Source organism: Ahaetulla prasina, chromosome 2, assembly GCF_028640845.1.
Source record: "Ahaetulla prasina isolate Xishuangbanna chromosome 2, ASM2864084v1, whole genome shotgun sequence".
Classification (NCBI taxonomy): domain Eukaryota; kingdom Metazoa; phylum Chordata; class Lepidosauria; order Squamata; family Colubridae; genus Ahaetulla; species Ahaetulla prasina.
The window spans coordinates 303901176-303913811 of record NC_080540.1 but is presented as its reverse complement, the minus strand read 5'-3'; positions in this window follow the sequence as shown (position 1 = coordinate 303913811).

Sequence of the window (12636 nt, the reverse complement as noted above, 5' to 3'; positions counted from 1 at the left end):
TCCTGTCCTAGAATCTGGACAATTATTATCTGAAGATATAAATCAATTTGGCAAAGTAGCAGGACTCAAAATAAATAAGGATAAAACTAAAATGCTGACCAAAAACCTAACAAATAAACAAATTGAGAAATTAGAGGAGAAAATGGGGATTTCGAGAGTCAAAAAAATTAAATATTTAGGAATACAGGTATCGGCAAAATGCACCACAATAAAAAAAGATAATTATGACACACTGTTACAAAAAATTCAAAAGAATTTAGAAACTTGGTCCAAATTACAAATATCGATGATTGGTAGAATCTCAGTGATTAAAATGAACATACTACCCAGATTGTTATATTTGTTTCAAACTATACAGATTAAATTAGAGAAAAATTTCTTCGAACAATTAAATAAAATCACATCAAAATTCATTTGGTCAGGGAAGAAACCTCGTATTAAACTCAAAATATTGCAAGATCGCAGAAGTAGAAGCGGCTTTAGTCTCCCAAATTGGGAGCTTTACTATCAGGCCGCAATGCTAACATGGCATAAAGAATGGATTCAACTACAAAATAAACAAGTATTAATGATAGAAGGCCATGATCTCCAGATCAGTTGGCATAGTTTTCTCTGGGATGGGAAAAATAAATACCATACATATTTTCAAATACGCCTATTAAGAAATGCCCTTTTACAAGTTTGGGAGAAAATTAAGAAAGATCATTATACGAAAGTCCCAGTTTGGCTATCAACCATGGAAGCAATATTACACCCAAATACCACAGATTTGAGCAAAATGATAAGATATTTTATTTAATAAATAAATAAATAAATTAAATGATAAGATATGCAGAGCTGCTTAATGAAAAAGGGGAATTAAAATCAATTCAAGATTAACAACAAGGATTAAACATGGAATGGTGGTCATATTTATTTATTTATTTATTTATTTATTTATTTATTTATTTTTGTCACAACAATATATGTAGGTATCATACAAAAAGATTATATAGTATATAAACACATATGAGTAAATATAAGGAGGTATAAGCATATATATATATATAGGAAGAAGAAAAGAAAAACAATAGGACAGGAATGGTAGGCACGTTTGTGCGCTTATGCACGCCCCTTATGGTCCTCTTAGGAATGGGGTGAGGTCAATAGTAGAAAGGTTTTGGTTAAAGCTTTTAGGATTATGAGAAGAGACCACAGAGTCAGGTAAAGTATTCCAAGCACTGATGATTCTGTTACAGAAGTCATATTTTCTGCAATCTAGATTAAAGCGGTTGACATTAAGTTTAAATCTATTGGTTGCTCTAGTATTATTGCAATTAAAGCTGAAGTAGTCTTTGACAGGAAGGACATTACAATAGATGATTCTGTGAGTTAAGCTTAGGTCTTGTCGAAGGCGACAGAGTTCCAAGTTTTCTAAGCCTGGGATTTCAAGTCTGGTGGGATAAGGTATTTTATTGTTTTCAGAGGAATGGTGAACTCTTCTTGTAAAATATTTCTGGACACATTCAATTGTATTGATGTCAGAGATGTGGAGAGGGTTCCATATCTACAAATAAAAACCAGATTCAAGAAAGATTAGGAGCAATATGGTATACATAGAGAACAACTGGATATAGACAAAATTCTATTAGGATCGGGGGGGGAAATGATCACAAAAATTTACAATTTTCTCTTAAAATACAAAATGGAAGATGAAACAGTAAAAGAAACGATGATCTGTTGGGCAAAAAACTTCGGGCATAATATAAAATTAGAATAGTGGGACAAATTATGGTATGAAATTATAATTTTTTTTATTATTTTTATTTTGTCACAACAGTATATATAAGCATAAGCATGAAGTAACTATATAATATATATGCATATATATAAGTATGTAATAACTATATAAATTGGATATAATGAAAGGAAACAGTAGAACAGGAACGGTACGCACGTTTGTGCTCTTATGCACGCCCCTTACAGACCTCTTAGGAATGGGGTGAGGTCAATAGTAGACAGTTTTTGGTTAAAACTTTGGGGATTTTGAGTAGATACCACACAGTCTGGTAGTGTGTTCCAAGCTTTAATAACTCTGTTACTGAAGTCATATTTTCTGCAATCAAGATTGAAGCGGTTAACATTAAGTTTAAATCTATTGTTTGCTCTTGTATTCTTGTGATTGAAGCTGAAGTAATCCTCAACAGAAAGGACATTGCAATAGATGATTCTATGAGTTAAACACAGGTCCTGTCGGCGACAGAGTTCCAAGTTTTCTAAGCCTGGGATTTCAAGTCTGGTGGGATAAGGTATTTTATTGTTTTCAGAGGAATGGTGAACTCTTCTTGTAAAATATTTCTGGACACATTCAATTGTATTGATGTCAGAGATGTGGAGGGGGTTCCATATCTACAAATAAAAACCAGATTCAAGAAAGATTAGGAGCAATATGGTATACATAGAGAACAACTGGATATAGACAAAATTCTATTAGGATCGGAAATGATCACAAAATTTACAATTTTCTCTTAAAATACAAAATGGAAGATGAAACAGTAAAAGAAAGCGATGATCTGTTGGGCAAAAACTTCGGGCATAATATAAAATTAGAATAGTGGGACAAATTATGGTATGAAATTATAATTTTTTTTATTATTTTTATTTTGTCACAACAGTATATATAAGCATAAGCATGAAGTAACTATATAATATATATGCATATATATAAGTATGTAATAACTATATAAATTGGATATAATGAAAGGAAACAGTAGAACAGGAACGGTACGCACGTTTGTGCTCTTATGCACGCCCCTTACAGACCTCTTAGGAATGGGGTGAGGTCAATAGTAGACAGTTTTTGGTTAAAACTTTGGGGATTTTGAGTAGATACCACACAGTCTGGTAGTGTGTTCCAAGCTTTAATAACTCTGTTACTGAAGTCATATTTTCTGCAATCAAGATTGAAGCGGTTAACATTAAGTTTAAATCTATTGTTTGCTCTTGTATTCTTGTGATTGAAGCTGAAGTAATCCTCAACAGAAAGGACATTGCAATAGATGATTCTATGAGTTAAACACAGGTCCTGTTGAAGGCGGCGGAGTTCTAAGTTTTCTAAACCCAAGATTTCAAGTCTGGTGGCATAAGGTATTTTGTTATATTCAGAGGAATGGAGAACTCTTCTTGTAAAATATTTCTGGACACGTTCAATTGTATTGATGTCTGAAATGTGGTATGGGTTCCAGACAGGTGAGCTGTATTCAAGAATTGGTCTAGCAAATGCTTTATAAGCTCTGGTTAGTAGTGTAATGTTTCTGGAGAAGAAGCTACATAAGATTAGGTTAACAACTCTTAAAGCCTTTTTTGCGATGTAGTTGCAGTGGGCTTTGGCACTTAGTTCATTGGATATGAAGACTCCAAGGTCTTTGACTGGGGGTGGGTCATCTGTAAGGTAATGTCCATCGAGTTTGTATTTAGTGTTTGGATTCTTTTTTCCAATGTGTAAGACAGAGCATTTGCTGGTTGAGATTTGGAGTTGCCAGGTTTTAGACCATTCTGACACAAAATCAAGGTCTTTTTGAAGAATAGCTGTATTGTTGGTAGTGTTAAATAGTTTGACATTGTCAGCGAAGAGAATACAATTACTTTTAATATGGTCACAGAGATCATTAATGTATAATATGAAGAGTGTTGGTCCAAGAACACTGCCTTGGGGAATGCCGCTATTGACAGGAACAGGATTTGATAGGGCACTGTTGTTGTCTATTTGACAGGGACGCTGTTATCCAATTGTGGAGGAGTCCGGAGATGCCATAGGATTTTAGTTTTAGGAGAAGTTTGTCGTGTACCACTGAGTCAAAATTATATACTATAATGGGGCCTCTGTGGCTCAGACTGCTAATGCAGTCTGTTATTAACAGCAGCTGCCTGCAATTACTGCAGGTTCAAGTCCCACCAGGCCCAAGGTTGACTCAGCCTTCCAACCTTTATAAGGTAGGTAAAATGAGGACCCAGATTGTTGGGGGCAATAAGTTGACTTTGTATATAAATATACAAATAGAATGAAGACTATTGCTAACATAGTGTAAGCCACCCTGACTCTTCGGAGAAGGGCGGGATATAAATGTAAAAAAAAAAAAAAGCTTTACAGAAGTCTATGTATATTGCATCTATTGTTTTGCCTTGATCGAGATTTGTAGTCCATATGTTTTTGCAGTGAAGAAGTTGTAAGTTACATGATAATTTTTTCTGAAACCAAATTGTTTATTAGAGAGTAGACTGTTTGTTTCTAGGTGGAGGGTAATGGATTGGTTGATGATAGATTCCATAACTTTACAGGTGACACAGCAAAGAGAGATAGGTCTGTAATTTTTTGAAGACAGGGATGACTGTGGCTAGTGACCAAAGTTTGGGAAGGGAACTGGTTGTAAAGGCTTTTCCAAAGATTATGCTTAGGGGTTCTGCTATATTAGTGGAAATTAATTTAAATAATTAATAAATTAATATTAATAAATTAATATTTATTATTTATTAATTTATTGATATTTATTTTATTTTATTATTTTATTATTTATTAAATTAATTAATTAATTAATTAAATATTTATTAAATAAATAAATAAATAAATAAATAAATAAATAAATAAATAAATAAATAAATAAATAAATAAATGTTATATTATTGGAAATTAACAATGGCAGTAGCCTATAAAGAAAATCTGTATAAAATGTTCCATAGATGGCATTTGGCACCAGTGAGATTGGCCAAAATGTTCCCGACTTTACCACCAAATTGTTGGAGATGTGGGTATAAACTAGGCACATACTACCATATGTGGTGGATGTGCCCCAAGATAAAAAAAATTTGGCAAAAAATTAAAAATTGGCTAGAGGAAATTACCCAACTAAAAATGGAATTTAAACTGGAATTCTACTTATTAGGAATAATTAACTCAAAAATAGACAAATCTTTGCAATACTTAATACTTCATATATTAACGGCAGCAAGGATCGCTGTCGCATATGGATGGAAACAAAACAATGTTCCAGGAGAGGAAATAATAATTTGAAAAATCTTACTGTGCAGAAATGGACAAGATGATGCTAGAAATTAAGGAAAGGGAAGAGTCAAAATACTACAAAATATGGAATAAATTATATGATTGGTTAGAAAAAAGAAATCAAAATTATAAATTGGAATGTTAACCTTTTTTAAGTTAAAATTAGGAAGTGTAAACCACTGAATTGTGTCAACCGGATAAGGATGGATTGGTAAATAGAAACCAATGTAAATATATAAGCATGTAGAGGAATGAGTAAATAAGAACAGAGAATATATATCATCGCCGATACGGCAAGCTGTAAAATATGTAATATTGTGTCTGTTACGTGTTTTTAATGTATTTTTGTTTCTTTATTTTGTTTTTAAAAATTTAAAGTTTAATAAAAATTATTTTATATAAAAAAAGAAGGGCACTGTAGTTTTTGATAGCTTAACTTCAGATTCCTTTGATATTTGAAGTGGAGTGAAGCAGGGCTGTGTCCTCGCGCCAACTTTATTCGGGATCTTTTTTGCAGTCATGCTGAAAGATGCTTTTGGAACTGCAACAGAGGGTATCTACCTCTGGACCAGATCAGACGGAAAACTCTTTAATCTCTCTAGATTGAGACCAAAGTCTAAAGTCCAGCTGAAATGCTTACGGGATTTCCTCTTCGCTGACGATGCTGCCCTCACTGCTCACTCTGCTGAAGACCTTCAACAACTTATGGACAGTTTTAGCAAGGCCTGCCAAGACTTTGGACTAACAATCAGCCTGAAAAAAACACAAGTCATGGGTCAGGACGTGGATCCACCTCCCCGTATTACAATCTCTGCACAAGAACTGGAGTTGTCCATGACTTTGTGTACCTCGGCTCAACGATCTCTGACACTCTTTCTTTAGATACTGAACTGAATAAACGTATTGGTAAAGCGGCCACCACATTTTTCAGACTTACAAAGAGAGTATGGCTTAATAAGAAGCTGACAGAACATACAAAGATCCAGGTCTATAGAGCCTGCGTCCTGAACACACTCTTGTACTGCAGTGAGTCTTGGACCCTTTACGCACAGCAGGAGAGGAAGTTGAACACCTTTCATATGCGCTGTCTCCGACGTATTTTTGGCAGGGCAGTTTCAAATAGCGCAGTCTTGGAACGTGCTGGAATTTCTAGCATGTATACACTACTGAAACAGTGACGTCTATGCTGGCTTGGGCATGTCGTGAGATGGTCGGATTCCGAAAGATCTCCTGTATAGAGCATTAGTGCAGGGAAAGCGCCTCAGAGGGAGACCACAGCTGCAATATATCCTTATTTTCTTTTATGTACACTTTTATGTACACTGAGAGCATATGCACCAAGACAAATTCCTTGTGTGTCCAATCACACTTGGCCAATAAAATTCTATTCTATTCTATTCTTATATCTGCATAAGGATATCTGCAAGAGGGACCTAAAGACCCTGGGAATGGACATTAACAACTGGAAAATCTTGTCCTCCGATCATTCAGCTTGGAGGCTAAAGACGCAGCATGGCCTTCTCCAATTCGAAGAGACATTTGTTCGGCAGGCTGAGACAAAGAGGCAGTCCCAGAACCAGTGAAATCTGGGGGCTGGGCAGGGGACAGAATGTATCTGCCCTCAATGTGGAAGGCATTGCCACTCTCAAATTGGCCTTTTTAGCCACACTAGATGCTGTTTCCAGAGCACGATACCATAGTCTTTTGAGACTGAAGGATGCCAATAGAAATGAAATAAAAGGACTGAAAGTAAAAAAAGAAGAATACAAACTTCAAGCCTTTGCTGATGACTTGGTCTTCATCCTGGAGCAACCAATATAGACCCAATGTAGACCCAAACTATGATCACAAAGAGAAGAATATGGGAAGGTAGCAGGACTCAAAATAAACAGGCTAAAAACAAAGGCACTAATGAAAAATCTTACAAAAGAACAGGAGAAGGAATTAGAAGACAAAATGGGTATACAAATGACAAAAAAATAATAATAGGAATTTGGCTAACAAATAAAGGTTCATCAATCAGAGAAGACAATTATAATAAATTAACACAACAGATAAAGAAAGAAATTTGGAGCAAATTACAACTATCTTTGCTAGGGAAAATAGCATCAATCAAAATGAATGTGTTACCAAGAATATTATTTTTATTCCAAGTAATACCCATACAATTATGGATTTTTTTTTAAAGACTTCAATAAACTTATAGCGAATTATATTTGGCAGGGAAGAAACCAAGGATTAAAATAAAATCTTTACAAGATAGCAGGAAAGAGGAGGATTCGGACTCCCAGATTAGGAAACCTATTATAAAGCAACATCATTGATATGGATCAAGGATTGGATAGAATTAAAAAATAAAAGAATTCTAGAATTAGAGGGGTACGATCTACAAAGAGGGTGGCATGCATTTCTGTGGGAGGGAAAAAGTAGACGCCATGTATATTTTTAAAGGCATTTAATTAGAGAAGCACTGTTACAGACATGGCAAGGGATAAAAAAGAACCACTATGATAAAATTCCGGAATGGTTTTATCCACAATGGAGGCAAAAATTTATCCAAACACATCAGACATTGGTAAAATGAAAAGATACAAAGATTTGTTAAATAATCAAGGGGAACTAAAAACAAGACAGGAATTAAAAGAACAGGGTACAGACATTGATTGGTGGCCTTATATGCAAATAAAATCCAGATACAAGACAGATTTGATACAATTTGGATTCCAAAAGGAAGCATATGAATTAGACAAAATTCTTCAAGGTACAGAAGACAAATTGATTAAAAAAATTTACAATTATTTATTAAGATACAAATTGGAAGAAGAGGTAGTCAAAGAAAACATGATAATCTGGGCAAAATTTTTTGGCTATAATATTGAATTAGATAAATGGGAGAATTTATGAAATACAAACTATAAACTAACAATGTCTATACCCTATAAAGAAAACATGTATAAAATGTTTTATAGGTGGCACCTGCCACCAGCCAAATTGGCAAAGATGTTCCCCAATACTTCACCATTATGTTGGAAATGTAAACAACAAAAGGGAACGTATTATCATATGTGGTGGTCTTGTCATAAAGAGAAACAATACTGGCAAAAAATTAAATTACAAATAGAAGAAGTTATAAATCAACATATAGAAATGAGGCCAGAAGCATTTTTACTTACCAGGGTCATATGAAAAAGAAATACTGTATTTAATGATCCACATAGTTACAGCAGCACGAATAGTCTACACACAGAACTGGAAAAATAACAATATACCATCTGAAGACAATGTAATTAGAAAAATCATGGAATGTGCAGAAATGGATAAGCTTACAAGGGAGATACAAGAAGAAGAGGAAACAGAATATTATTTAGTATGGGAGAGATGGTATAAATGGTTGGAAGAAAAGGGGTGGAAAAAGTGCAAGGAAAGATTAAATAACAGATAAACTAGGAGTAGAAATAGAAGAACAAATAGGAAGAAACAGAAATTGTGGAAAGAAAATTGGGTACACTTGTATATCTAAGTATATTTTATATATGTAAATAAAATAATTAGAATAATATAATATATTATAGTGATATGATATATTAGAAATATAAAAGATACAGGATGTTGTTTTTGATTTTAAAGGAAGAAGTCAGGTTATGTGAAAGGAAGGATTATAATTGTGTTAGATTTTAAAAATTTAATGTGTGACTGTTCATTGAACTATACCTTGTGTTTGATCCGGGAAGTCGGGGAGGGGGGTTTTGGAGGGAGGAGGGAAGGAGGGGGGATGGGAGGGAAGAAATTTAATTGTTGTTGTAAAACTTTTTCAATTAAAAAAAAAAGATACATTAGGATAAGAGAGAGAAAATGTATAAGTATTGATCACCGACGCGAAACTGTTGGAAAGAAGAAAGTGTCATTTCTTTTTTTTTTTAATCTGTTTAATAAAAATTACTTTAAAAAAATTAAAAAACAAAACAAAACAAAACAACCCAAAAATGTTTTCCCCTCTAGTTCTTTCTCCTCAGTAGCCCAACAAACAGCTGGGGCTGAGCTCACATGGCTGCTAATTCTCTGCTAACCCCCTGCCCCAATTCTCTCAATTCTCAATTCTCGCCCCACACCCTTCCATTATGTCCTCCCTCTTCAGTCGCTTGTGTCCCCTCCCCAGCCGTTGTTCTCTGATCTCCCCTCCACCAAAGCGACCGCTCAGCCAAGAGGCCTTTCCAGCCCGGATCCCCCCAAGCTCTTTCCAATGCTCTGGTGCTCCCTGGCTGGCCATGAGCACCCCCTCCTACATCACCAGGGCTCATTGGTGGGGCTGCAGAGGTCTCAGGCCAGCCCCATCAAGGACCCCACACTCTCCATCAGCCCCAGGTGTCTCTGCTCAACACAGTCTGAACTCCCCCCCCGGTCCCTGGGTTGGCAGTGCCCACTCAAATCCGTGCCACAGGGGCTGCAAAGGGGTTTCCAGCCCCCAGTGCCTCCCTTCCCTCTTCTTTTCCAGACTTGTTGGAGTGGATGAGGAAAGACTCCCTCCCTGCTTAGCATCTCGGGAGCGATTTGAGCCTTTCCTGCCAGAAGGAAATACAAATCCAGACCCCAAGCCAGCATGGGGCATGGCTTGCAAAGTTTTTACCCTCCTGAATGGCATGGCTGCTTTCTTTATCCGCGTTCCTGGGGTGTGTGGCCCCTGTATCTCTGGGCCCCCTGACTTGACGGGGCATCTGTGAACAGAATTGATGACCAAGTTCAGACACGGAGGCGTTTGCCCTGAGCTGCGTGCGTGGGTGGGGGTGACTCAACCTGCAAAGCAGGGAGAGCAGACGACCCCGGCCTGGTTAGTGCTTGTGGGGAGCCTGGGCCTGTCAGTTGCAGAACCCCACCCCGCACAAGGGCAAGTGACCGGCTGCCAAAGAGCCGGCAGAAGAAAGGTCCCCTGAGGAGACGGGGCAGCCCCTTTCTTTGATCAGGGTTTCCTTTTCTGAGGTTTGTTTGCCAAGTGCTGAATGCCTCACTCGGGCATGGCCAGGGCACCGCTTCTCCAAACAACGCACCTTCCAGGGCAGCCCTTCCCCAGAGCCTGAGAGGAAGCAGAGGGGCCTGGCCGAGAGAGGCCACTGGAGAACCTGCCTCAGACCATGGGCTGGAGGCTGAGGAGGCCTCCGGATGCCACCCTTGTCTGGAGGCGATAGGGGGCACTGCAGCAGGAATGCTGGGGAAATCTCTCTGCAGTGAAGACCTACAGAGGGCTTCGGAGGGCTTCGTGTGCCCCCTGATGCACCAGGGAACTGGCTCCAAATCATGCTTCCTAGGCAGGCAAACCAAGAATTCTTTCTCTGATGACTTCATCATGTGTTTGTGTGGGTGTCTGTCTGATATCCCTGCAGTTGCCACTCCCCCCCCTCGCCCCGAACCCTCTGCCTGAACCTCCAGAAGCCAGTTGTTAATGCTTCAAAGTAAAACAGGAAGGAACTGAGGGGTAGGAAAGGAAGGCTGAAGGCAGGGGAGGGGGATTCTGAAAGAGGAAGGGGCACAGAGGCTTCTTGGGCACTTCGTTTCCCAGCCTTCACTCCCCTCCACCCGCTGCCCCCTTCAAGGCATGGGAAGCTTATCTCAGGCTCCTGCTGAGGGGTGGGGATGCCTCCGTCTGGGGGAAGCTTTGGCTAAGCAGGAGGCTGATTTCTAGGGTCTTCTGAAGGGGAGGGGCCCAGCCCTCTTCCTGGCCCCTTTCAGCTCCCCACAGAAGGAAAGGTCACCAAGAGGAGCCCATCTCAGCCCTGCTCCCACCTCCTCACCCACCCTGGGCCCCTTTCTCAGCTGGCATGTCCTGGCTATGCCAAATCTGGCCTTACCCATTTCCCCCCATCCCCCCCACCCATTTGTGCTGCTGCTCCTGCTGCTGGCTCAGCCTAAAGTCAGATTGAGTCAGGGGGACAGAAGGGGGATGCCCTTCTCTGCTCTGCCCAGGAGGACCCTCCGGCCCCTCCCACCTTCCGCTTCCAGGCCTACCTTCTCTCCTGGGCCTTTCTGGCCCCAGAGCCAGTGGTGCGATTCTGCCGGTTCTAGGTGGTTCGGCCGAACCGTTTGTTAAATTGCCAGTTTGCCCCGCCCCTTGCCCCTCCCCTCCCCACCATTACTTACTCGTCTCGGCACCATTACGTCTCAGCACCATTTGTAAAATTGCTGGCTCGCACTCCCCTCCCCTCTGGGAGCACACCCGAACCGCTTGTTAAATCACTTTGTTCCCCATCTCGGACTGCCCACCTCGAACTGCCCTGACCGCTCCAGCAGCGGAAGGCAAGTACAGCCAAGTGCTGCCCCTGGGGAAGCGGGACTGGGAAAGGTGGTTGACCTGCATCCGCCCGGCTGCCGGCTGTGACCTACCCCCATCCAAGCACCTCGCTGGCCACGCAGCCGCCGACCGAAGCCTGCCTCCATCCAAGTGTCTCGCTGCCCACCCGATCCAAGCGCCATGCGGCCGCTGACCAAAGCCTACCTGCATCCAAGCCTCTTGCTAGTCAGCCGATTCAAGCGCCTCGCTGGCCACGAGGAGTTTGGATCGGGTGGGCAGCAAAGCATGTGTCATTCGCCTCGGCCTGCCACCCACCCAGCAGGACTGTCCTGCGGCCGCCTCCCACCCATGCAGCACCAGCCTACCCTACCCCTGGAGAAAGAGTGATGGAGAGAAAGAGGGGGGCAGAAAATGATGGAGAGAAAGAGAGATGAAGGATAGAAGGGGAGAAAGATGAAGAAGAGAAAAGGGGGGAGAAAGATGGTGAGAAAGAGAGGGAGGGAGAAGGAGAGATTAAGGAGAGAAAAATGGAGAGAGAGATGAAAGATAGAAGGGGGGGCTCTGTGGGGGCTCCCACCCTCTGGAACGAGCTTCCCCCAGGGCTGCGCCAACTTCCCGACCTCCGAACCTTTCGCCGCGAGCTTAAGACACATCTATTTATTTGCACAGGGCTAGCCTAGGGTTTTTAGTTTTAAATTTAGTTTTAATGGGGTTTTATACTATTTTAGTGATATTTTAATTTCGGCCTAATTAATAAGTTTTTTAATTGTTGTTTTTACTTGTATTATTCTTATGTTTTTATTTGGCTGTACACCGCCCTGAGTCCTTCGGGAGATAGGGCGGTATAAAAATTCGAATAAATAAATAAATAAATAAATAAATAAATAAATAAATAAATAAATAAATAAGGGGAGAAAGATGAAGAGGGGGGAGAAAGATGGAGAGAAAGAGAGGGAGGGAGAAAGAGAGATTAAGAAGAGAAAGATGGAGAGAAAGATGAAGGAAAGAAAGAGAGATGAAGGATAGAAGGGGAGAAAGATGAAGAAGAGAAAGGGGGGAGAAAGAGGAGGGAGAAAGAGAGATTAAGGAGAGAAAGATTGAGAGAAAGAGGGGGGAGAAAGATGAAGGAGAGAAAGAGGGAGGGAGAAAGAGATTAAGGAGAGAAAGAGAGAAAAAGAGATGGAGAGAAACAGGGAGGGAGAATGGATTTGTTCTGGTAATTGGTATAACAAGCATGGCACTGAAAAAGTGACTTATGACCGTTTTTCACACTTACGAACATTGCAGCAAACAGTCATTAGGGCAAAGAAGCTATGTC